Genomic DNA, 12,051 nt, shown 5'->3' with positions numbered 1-12,051 from the left:
CACCAGACAAGGGCCCAGGTACCAAGAGGGCAGGATATAAAAGGCTGTCACCATGACTCTCCACTGAGCTAGTTAACATTTAGCCATCTGCAGACAGCAACTGCTAAAGGATCATTAATTGTACTTAGATACTACCATGGGGCTGGAGTCCAAAAGCACTCACCCTGGCTCCTACACCTGCCAGTCTGCATGCTCCGTTTCCCATAAGGGCCTGAGCAAATAAGCCACACCCCTGTTGCAAGTCCCACAAGGAAGTCAGGGAATTCTCCTGTTTCATCATCACTTTGACCTCTTTCGTTAGACGTAGGAGCTTGTGATGGAGGACGTGTAGGGCAGTAGGTAGCTGTCAATATTGGCAGCCACAGCAAAATGCAGACAAACCACTACACAATCCCTTTTGTTTGTAATATCTGGCTTACGTCTCCTCACCCCTATTCACCCCAAATACATGCTGAGCATGTGCTGTGCCACAGCCACTGTTCTAGTCACTGGAGATACAGCTATGGACAAAAACAAGGTTGGTCCCTGCCTTCATAGCATTTACATCCTGGTGGGGAGAGCGAGAAAATAAACATCTAGACCAACAAATTCAATCATTGCAGATAATTTCTATGATGTAAAAAAAAAAAAAAAAAAAAAAATTGTTTTAAATAATAAAGGTAAAAGGATGGGTCTACTTTAGATTGAATGGTGATAGAAAGGTTGTCTAGAGGGTGACATTTAAACTGAAATCTAAATAATGAGAAAAAGCCAGCCAGGTAAGGACCTGAAAAGGGGGCTTTCAGGTAAAGAAGCAGAGCAAACGCAAAGAGACGAGATGGGGGAGTGGTGGTTAGGAGGCTGGAGTATGCTGGGGGTAGAGTAATAGGAGACAGAGAAGTGGGTGGAAGAGAGCATGGAGAGCCCCCAGGGAGTCTACCCCATCACCACCTACATACTTCCATCATTATACATATAACAATATATTCTAAAAGTTAATTTACTCTTCTCTCTTTTTGAGTAGACTTCCTTAAGTACACTATATCTTATTCATGATAACAATTATAGCTGCCATTTATTGAGCTATACCAGGCACTAAACTAGCTACTTTGCATACATTATCTCCAATCTTCACAACAACCCTGCAAGGTAAGTATTATTAGCATAATTTTACAGATGAAAAAACCAACTAAGTGATTTAACCAAGGCCAAAAAGCTAACATGTGGCAAAGCAGGCATTTGAATCTACGTCTTGTCTGCCTCTGAAATCCATCCTCTTTCACTATCCCACACTATCTTAACCTCCGTGCACTTACTCGTCTTTGTAGTTCTGGCTCCTAGCACAATGCATGGCACATTACATAGATTCCAATGCTCAATAAATATTTGTAGTATCGAATTGGAGTAAACTGACCGTGAGCCCACACAATGGGAGACTGAACTCATGAGGCCACAGATTTGGGGAGACTTTACAGGAGCACATGTGGTGGTGATGATAGCCTTCTGTCTCAGGATGAATTCAAAGCATGGTGGAAACGGGTAGGGAGGAGGCTGTACTTAATAAAACTAAATGAAATCTATGGGGCTTCCTGAGAGCTAATGTATGACACACTGACACAGCTGCATATCGCGTTCTGAAAAAATTAATGGGATTTTAAAGAGAGAGGCTGCTCAATGTGCTTGCAAAATGGAGACACAGAAGAATGCGCCCCGATGATGAGGAGAAAAGCACATTGAGAGAGGAGGATGGCACTGTTGTAATTGCCTGTAATCTTCCCCCCTCCTCCTCCTGACTTTAATTAGGACACTTGCGAGACACACACATTTGTAAGAGTGACAGAGTTAATTGAAGAAAACCACATGTCTCATCAACAACAAAATCAGGAATAATAATCAAAGCAGCAGAAGCAAAATTGGAAGCCATGGAGCTGTCAAAAGCAGGAGGAACTCAAATACAATCAGCCACGTAATTTAGAAAAAGCGAGAGGGCTCTATGGAAACATAAAAAATGGGACATGAAATAAAACAGTGAACTTGACTCAAACTGAAACTTTCACTCCCACAATCTGGTCACAATTAAATCTGGTCAAAATTCTTCTAATCCTTTCAGCCCGTGTTCTGGGGATGCCTGCATTTTTCCATTTCATTGCTTAGAATGGCCCCGTTAAGTGAAAAGTCTCCCACTCCCTCCCTGAGCTCTTCATTAATTCACAATGCTCTCCTGTCACCACATTGGTTAGTGCTATCCTAAGTGGAGATGGAAAATGACAGGCCCTCATCCCCAGCTTTTAATATTGCTTACATTCAGAGATCATTATTAAGTTATTCCTCCATCCTCTACTTGCAAACGTACAAAAAGATTAACTAGTAAGTTCAGTTGGGGAAGAATTCTCCTTACTCTTTCAGTTTCTTAACTGATTGGATCTTTGTTGCTCATCTCCCCCAGCACCCATTCCATCTTCTCTCAACAGCTCTGCCCTACCTTCAGCCAACACAGTCGGGGTGGGCTCCATCCCCACATCCAATCCAGTGCATGAGGATGTAGTTTGCCTCAGAGGTGGGCAACTGACCCAAGCTGGTTGGTCAGACTCTGAACACGTATCTATGCCGGCTGGGACTAAGATACTCAATCTTTCTTATGATATGGGTCTTGGAACTGGTTGAACAATCTTGCCACATGACTGAGAATGAAGTTATTATGGCTCAAAAAATAAAGAAGGAAGAAAAACATCCTTGTCACATTGTATCAATGTGAATCAGTTATTCCTGAAGTCTGATCTATTCCTGAACTTTTCCATTATATGATCTGATAAATGTCTCCTTTTTTGCTTAAGCCAAGTGAATTTGACTTTCCAGTGTTTGCAGACAAGTATTCTAAGCATAATTTATTAATGTAACAGTAAGATAAACAATAAAATTGAAAAAAAAAACAATAATAGCTGATACTATTGAGTGCCCTTATGTGCCAGTCAAAAGGTCCTCTGCATTATTTTAGCATATCCCATTTGTATTATTATTTTCACTTTACCAACATAGAAATTGACATTAAAGAGTTTGTTAAACTTCCCCTAAGCTAATGAAGATGAAATTAAAGCCAAGGATTCTCTCTGGAAGCCCATGATCTCAAAATCTATTGTAATGGCAATTAAAAGACAGAGTTAGGTCATATTTCAATTCTAAACTTCCTGTACTGATCAGTAAATAAACAATGGGAAATGGTATGCCTTCCTTTTTCCTCTTTCTCGAGATACCTCTAAATGTTTCTGATAAATTCCCTAGGCGTTTTCGTCATGGCTATTTCCACACATATGATATCACGGATTTGCAGATTATGTCCTTAAGCACGACTCCACAACAAAAGCACATTGCGGAAACTGAAACACTTGTCATCACTCAGGGTCTCAACCACTCAAACCAATGTGCATGAGTAGAGGTCACAATGCCAGAAAGAAAGCTACAGAATATTAGAGGTTGCTCAACAGAAGTAGTGAATTGTCCATTGAGGGACATAAAAGTTACCAGAAACTAACCACACAAAGTCATAACAGAGTGCTACTTTCTGGATCAGGTATCATAACCAATGCTAAACTGCTGTTTTCTAACTCCATTACTAGATTCAGAGGCTACCAGGTGACTCCAAAGCTTCCTTGACTGATACGTGGTAACTATCTGTAATTCTGTACCTATACCTACTTCCAAATCTTTATCACTTTTTTTGTATTTCAATCCTCAATGCAGAATATGTCAGCCCTTTCCAAGTCCAATATGCCACTTTTCAAATGTGAGACACCATGCAGGTAAAAGCATGAGATAGAACAGTGAGGATTAGAGACTTAAATGTTAGACCTAATACCATAAAAACCCTAGAGGAAAACCTAGGTAGTACCATTCAGGACATAGGCATGGGCAAAGACTTCATGTCTAAAACACCAAAAGCAACGGCAGCAAAAGCCAAAATTGACAAATGGGATCTCACTAAACTAAAGAGCTTCTGCACAGCAAAAGAAACTACCATCAGAGTGAACAGGCAACCTACAAATGGGAGAAAATTTTTGCAATCTACTCATCTGACAAAGGGCTAATATCCAGAACCTACAAAGAACTCAAACAAATTTACAAGAAAAAAACAAACAACCCCATCAAAAAGTGGGCAAAGGATATGAACAGACATTTCTCAAAAGAAGACATTCATACAGCCAACAGACACATGAAAAAATGCTCAGCATCACTGGCCATCAGAGAAATGCAAATCAAAACCACAATGAGATACCATCTCACACCAGTTAGAATGGCGATCATTAAAAAGTCAGGAAACAACAGGTGCTGGAGAGGATATGGAGAAATAGGAACACTTTTACACTGTTGGTGGGATTGTAAACTAGTTCAACCATTATGGAAAACAGTATGGCGACTCCTCAAGGATCTAGAACTAGATGTACCATATGACCCAGCCATCCCATTACTGGGTATATACCCAAAGGATTATAAATCATGCTGCTATAAAGACACATGCACACGTATGTTTATTGCGGCACTATTCACAATAGCAAAGACTTGGAATCAACCCAAATGTCCATCAGTGACAGACTGGATTAAGAAAATGTGGCACGTATACACCATGGAATACTATGCAGCCATAAAAAAGGATGAGTTTGTGTCCTTTGTAGGGACATGGATGCAGCTGGAAACCATCATTCTTAGCAAACTATCACAAGAACAGAAAACCAAACACCGCATGTTCTCACTCATAGGTGGGAATTGAACAACGAGATCACTTGGACTCGGGAAGGGGAACATCACACACCAGGGCCTATCATGGGGAGGGGCGAGGGAGGAGGGATTGCATTGGGAGTTATACCTGATGTAAATGACGAGTTGATGGGTGCTGACGAGTTGATGGGTGCAGCACACCAACATGGCACAAGTATACATATGTAACAAACCTGCACGTTATGCACATGTACCCTAGAACTTAAAGCATAATAATAATAATAAATAAATAAATAAATAAGAACAGTGAGCACGGATTTTGTTTCTCTCTTTGCAGTGGTGACCATTACTCATGGACTTCCCATTAGTTTTACCCAAGCACACAAGCACTAAGTACTCATTAGTTTTACCCAAGCACTAAGAATAAGTAAAACCTAGGTAAAGGAAGTTAACAATGCACCCAGGAGAACCAACCCAGCAATCTAAGAGTGGACAAAAACATAGAAATCTGTGATTATGTACTTTCAAGAGAGATAAGATTTCCGGAGGAGAAAATTAAATTTTTAACAAAAACGTAATCAAATAGAATGAAAGTAAACCAGTGTTAGTGCAATAAAAGTATTCCTTAACTAGAAAACATACATTTCAAATTTACAAAGTGAATATGTTAATTGAAAGTGATTACTATTGTTATTGAAAATTAAATTAGTGATCTAGAAGACTAATTATAAGAAATACCTCACAACTTAGAAGAAATACACCTAGAGATGGAAATAAGGAAGAAAAAAGTCTTAACAGATGGACAAGTAATAGGTGTTTCAGAAAGAGAAAAAGAAAAAGTTAGAGAACAGGCAAAAATAACTAAGGAAATGTTTCTGGCTGAACACTTGAGGCTGCAGATTAAAAGGACCAAGTTCCAGAGTGGTGCAGAAGACGAAGGAGAGAGCAAGCAAGAGAGAGAGGGGAAGAGAGGTATATTTACAAAAAGAAAAGAATAAAATTGTTAAGGGCTGAATTTTGTTATCTCAAAATTTATACGTTGAACTCCTAACTCCCAATACCTCAGACTGTCACTGTATTTAGAGACAGGACCTTAAAGAGACGATTTTGTTAAAAGGAGTCATCAGGGTAGGCCCTAGTTCAGTGTAACCATTGGTTCATTCTCACAGTGCTATAAAAAAACTTCCCAAGACTGAGTAGTTTATAAAGGAAAGAGGTTTAATTGGCTCACAGTTCCGTACGGCTGGGGAGGCCTCAGCAAACTTACAATCATGGCAGAAGGCAAAGGGGAAGGCAAGCACTTTCTTCATGAGGCAGCAGGAGAGACAATGATGCAGGAAGAACTACCAAACACTTATAAAACCATCACATCTTGTGAGAACTCACTATCACGAGAACAGCATCTGGGAAACCACCCCCATGATCTAGTTACCTTCACCTGATCTCTCTTCCTTGACACGTGGAGATTGTGCGGATTGTAATTCAAGATAAGATTTGGGTGGGGACACAAAGCCTAACCATATCAATAACTAAGGACACAGACACACACAGATGGAAAAGCATGTGAAGACCTCTTGTAGAAGAGGGCCATCTGCAAACCAAGGAGAGAGGACTCAGGAGAAACCAACCCTGCCTACACCGTGATCTCAGACTTCTACAGCCTCCAGGACTGTGAGAAGATAAACTTTCATTCCATAAGCCACCCAGTCTGTGGTACTTTACTATGGCAGCCCTAGAAAACTAATACAGAAACTAACACTAATTTTCTATCCATGACTTTAGATACTAGAAAACAGAAAAATAACTTTTATTGGTTAATGATGTAAAAAGATTATAAGAAAATCATCTTTTAGCCAGACCGAAGTATATTTACAGACATATAGATTCTGAGAGCATGTCACCCAGAGAACCCAACTGACGAAATTACTTAGGAAACAACTCTAACCAAATAAGGGAACAGAAAGTGAGAAAACTGTGGTCAGCAGTAAACCAGAGTAGATAATGATAGACTCATTAGGAATTTGTAATATTATGAACACTTGAACCGGAATAGTCACAGAGCAAAGCTGAAACTAACAGTGGTGTGAGACTAAATGTAATCATCTACCTATGACTTTGGAGGGAACAGAGAATTATAGCCAATCTTTTTGTAGCACATAATATGTGTAGCATTATTTAATTAAATTGTCACAACAATCCTATGAAGCAAATGTTATTATCCCCTTTCTAAAGATGAGTAAATTGGCCGGGTGCGGTGGCTCATGCCTGTGATCCCAGCACTTTGGGAGGCCAGGGAGGGCGGATCACAAGGTCAAGAAATGGAGACCATCCTGGCTAACACGGTGAAACCCGGTCTCTACTAAAAATACAAAAAATTAGCCAGGTGTGATGGCAGGCACCTGTAGTTCCAGCTACTTGGGAGGCTGAGGCAGGAGAATGGTGTGGAGGCAGGAGAATGGTGTGAACCCAGGAGGTGGAGCTTGCAGTGAGCCCAGATGGCGCCACTGCACACCAGCCTGGGTGACAGAGCAAGACTCCATCTCAAAAAACAAAAAATAAATAAAAAAATAAGATGAGTAAATTGAGGCAGAGAGCAGCTTGCTCAATATTATACAGCTAGTACATAGCTCTAGAGTCTGCTTTTAACTACTGTACTATGCTGTAAAGAGAAGAAAATTAAAGGCATTCTTGTATGTATTCTTGCTTGTATGCATTCCTCTACATATGTATTCCTGTCTATGTAGGAGGAGGGTGGGAAGACAAAAACAATCTAAAATGCTTAATTTATCATGCACATTTAACTGTACACATATAATTTCATATATAAACCGAAACACTTTTAGATTAAAAGAGGGTAGAATTACTAATTATCACAGGGTAACAGAAATGAACTGGGATTTTCAAAAGTAAATCAAGACATATGATCATCCTGTATCTATATGTCTCAACTTAATAATTGGGAATGGTAGATAGCCTTGGTTGAGGAATATGGTTAATTTCTTTATTTCATATAATGGTAGAGAGAGATATATTCAATCATGTGTGTTGGGAATTAAAAGATTGCAAATGGCAGAAGCGAAAAATACCAAGAAACAACTAAATTAACATGAATAAAAAGGAAATGATTAGTAACTTGATCAAACATACAAAAATAAAGGAGAAAAAGAGGAAACAACAAAGTGAAATGAAAGGAATAAAACTAAGTTTTCAATTCTTAAATTAAATGTAAACAACCTAAATTTTGTTATTAAAAGAGGGACTATTGGCCAGGAGTGGCGGCTCATGCCAGTAATCCCAGCACTTTGGGAGGCCAAGGAGGGCAGAGCACTTGAGGCCAGGAGTTTGAGACCAGCCCAGCCAACATGGCAAAACCTCATCTCTACTAAAAATACAAAATTAGCCAGGTGTGGTAGCATGTGCCTGTAATCCCAGCTACTTGGGAGGCTGAGGCAGGAGAATCACTTGAACCCTGGAGGCAGAGGTTGCAGTGAGCTGAGATCGTGCCACTGCACTTTCAGCCTGGGCCACAGAGCAAGACTCCATTTCAAAAAAACAAAAAAGAGACTAACAAATTAATTTAAAGAACAACAAATGAAAATAGGATAAATGTTATTATAAGAAAAAAAGCAAAAAAATTAAAATAAAGGCATAGAACTAAGGAAGATAAATTATGTTTGCATGTATAGATTTATTTATATATATTTGTATATGTGTGTATATATATTTGTGTGTGTGTGTATATATATACGTATTTACTTATACATGGAACACAATTTAGCCTTAAGACATAAGGAGATCTTGCCATTTGCAACAACATGAATGAAACTGGCGAGCATACATTAAGTGAAATAAGCCAAACACAGAAAGAAAAATATTGCATGATCTCACTTATATGTGGAATCAAAAAAAAAAAAAGTTAAGTACATAGAAACAATTGAATAGTGGTCACCAGAGGTGAGGAAGGAGAGAAAATTAGGAGATGTAGGTCAAAGGGCACAAACTTGCAGTTACATAGGATGACTAAGTCTAGAGATCTAATGTACGACATGAGGACTGTAGTTAATAGTATGTTGTAAATTGAAATTTGCTAGGAGAGTAGATTTTATTATTAAAGGATTTTCTTATTAAAAGAGTAGATTTTCTTATTAAGAGAATAGATTTTCTTATTAAAAGAAAGTTATTATTATGGAAGGTGATGGATATGTTCATTTGCTTACCTTTAGTAACCATTTCACTATATCTGTATATCAAAACATCATGTTTTACACCTTAAATTTGTGCAGTAAGAAAATTATATAGGTTTTTTTATATGAGGAGACTCAGAAAAGGGGAAGATAGATGATAAAATAGACAAAGCCTTGGCTTGTCTAATTAATAATAAATGAGACAGAATAAACACAAAATTAGAAATAAGGAATGATTTATAAAAGATAATATTTTTTCATACACTGCCATGTCGACACCCATCTCCTTCATATTGTGCTAGACAGCTAAAGCCCAGAGGCAGATGTGAAAGAGGAAGACTATGGCCTGCACCAAGCACGACACAGAGCAGACAGCAGATGATGGTGAAAGGGCCCTGCCTACCAAATCAATAGTATCTCTGACCGTGTGTGGTGGCTCACGCCTGTAATCCCAGAACTCTGGGAGGACGAGGTGGGCGGATCACAAGTTCAGGAGATCGAGACCATCCTGGTTCACATGGTGAAACTCCATCTCTACTAAAAATACAAAAAATGAGCTCGGCGTGGTGGCACGTGCCTGTAGTCCCAGCTACTCTGGAAGCTGAGGCAGGAGAATTGTTTGAACCCAGGAGGCGGAGGTTGCAGTGAGCCAAGATCGTGCCACTGCACTCCAGCCTGGGCAACAGAGTGAGACTCCATCTCAAAAAAAAAAAAAAAAAAAGAGTATCTCTACAGCTGCTTGTATTGGCCAGGGATTAAGGACCAAACCAGACAATGGATGTCAGCAGATCCTGTGTGGGCATATGACCATGAAGGTTAGAAGCCCCCCTCTCCCCCACCACACACACAGCCACAGCAACACATAAATCCTCCTAAACTTAGACCTGATGAGGAACCCAGCTAAATGAGAATCTTAAAATCTTGTTATATTATAGAAGAATGAACAAGTACAATTCCTTGCACACCTGATCTTGTGCTATGCAAGTCTTTCAGCTTCTTGTTAATGCATTCTATTTAACAAGTTTGTTTCAGACAATATTATTTCTGTTTAATCTAACTCCCTTGCTAGCAAGAAAGCTTAAAGTTCTGTGAAATCAAAATATGTAATACTGCATTTCTCACTCCCAAAATGATTTCAGTGTGAACGACAGACAGAGAGAGAGAGAGAGAGAGAAAGAGAGAGGCTGTACTTAGCTGATGACTAAGGTCTTCCTAAGGGACAGTTTTATTCAACCCTAGCATCTTATTAGCAGTAGAGAATAATTAAGAAGGGAGAGGTTTGAGGGACTGGAGAAGACGCCTAGTAGCCTTGCAATCAGACCATCTCAAAGTCAATTCTTAATTTTGCTTGAAAAATTATAAATTTGCATTTATAATATGCATATTTTAAAATTAGGAAGTCTATACTTTTGTTTCAGTTGTCTTCTACTTCTTAAAGCCACAAGTAGGCTGCCAGTCCTTGTTACTTTAAGTTCAAGTACCAAATGAATACTAAAGCCAACTCTGAATGATTTTTTAATTAATACACAATGGAATGTACATATCTAATTGAGCAAATCCATGAAAAGCTCAGCAAAATGTTCACCCTTTATGTATAGATACAATTTTGTCTTATACTGAGGGTACATACTTTAAAAACAAAAAAAGTGGACATTAATGAAGCAAAATATTTTCCACCAACCACCAACTGTGAACCTAGTTCATAGATATAGCTAATAGCAATGCAGCCTATCAACTGATTTCCTGTTCAAATTTACCTTAAATGTTTTTCATAACTACATGTATAGCTAACGGTTCATCACAAGACTGATCTGTCTTCTGCCCCAGTGTCTATAATTGATGAAATGAATTTTTTTAATGAAGCCAATTTATTTGAAACACAGTACTATAAAAAATAAATACAAATGTTTCCCTGAGAAAATTGAAAAATCAAATACAGTTTGACTTAGTCACACCTCCAAGCCGTTGTGGTAGGCCAAGATGCAGAACAGAACTTGATTCTTAAAATCATTTCTAAGATTTTAAATATTAAAATAATTACTGGGCCAAAGTCATGGTCCCTAGGAACCAACCGCAGGCACCACCTGTGAAATGCAGATTAAAAAATGATGGGAGAAAAAGATTGAGAAGCTTAACTTACGAATGTAAAGGGGAACAGGAATGGTTAGGATAATTACTACTCTAGGTTGGTATTAAGAATGCAGAGAACTGGCCAGGCATGGTGGCTCACACCTGCAATCCCAGCACTTTGGGAGGCTGAGGCAGGTGGATCATCTGAGGTCAGGAGTTCGAGACCAGCCTGACCAACATGGTGAAACCCCATCTCTACTAAAAAAAAGACAAAAAAATTAGCCAGGCATGGTGGCGCACACCTGTAATCCCAGCTACTCAGGAGGCTGAGACAGGAGAATCACTTGAACCCAGGAGGCAGAGGGTGTAGTGAGCTGAGATCAAGCCATTGCACTCCAGCATCATGGGCAACAAGAGCAAAACTCCAGCTCAAAAAAAAAAAAAAAAAAAAAAAGAATCCAGAGAACTGCCTAGAAAATAAAATTTGATTTAAAAGGAAGTTTTGCTAAAGGGGTGTTTGAAGAAAATCTCTATTAGAATCCCAACAAACAGAAAATTGAAGACTATGTGAAAAAGCAAAGGAAGTATCAAAACAACACTATCAAGCTACTATCCATAAATATACTTGTAAAGAATTATTTTTGTTGTTGTTCTGTGGAATGCCAAAAGAACCACAGTGAGCCACCAAGCAGAGATTCATCCTTGCTTGATCCAAGGCTCTCTGTAAATATTTTCCCTGGGTACTCGAATAGTCCCATGGCACCAAATATATAAAGGCAGATAAACAAGCAAGAAATAACAACTCCAAGCCTGGCCACCCATTAGCCCAATGCACTCACTCCATGATGAAGTGAGGTTGACTTAGGACAAGAAGCAATGATGTCCCCATCCAATAAAAACTACAGGCAAAATTGAAACAAACTGAATGTAATTTTTGGTCTTGAGTTGTTTTTTTGGCAAGAACTCTCAAATTTAATGTTCTTGCCCAGATGTGAACGTGGAGAAGCCAGTTAAGGCACAGCTCCTTCCCTGTTTCATCCCAAATGGAAGTCCTTGTATCCTAGGACTTGCAACTGGTTTAATATCAACATAAAAGCTGGGAGACCTT

This window comes from Macaca mulatta, chromosome 7 (genome assembly GCF_049350105.2).
Source record: "Macaca mulatta isolate MMU2019108-1 chromosome 7, T2T-MMU8v2.0, whole genome shotgun sequence".
In the NCBI taxonomy this organism is placed as follows: domain Eukaryota; kingdom Metazoa; phylum Chordata; class Mammalia; order Primates; family Cercopithecidae; genus Macaca; species Macaca mulatta.
The sequence above is the reverse complement of the archived record's forward strand: the minus strand, read 5'-3'. Positions refer to the sequence as shown.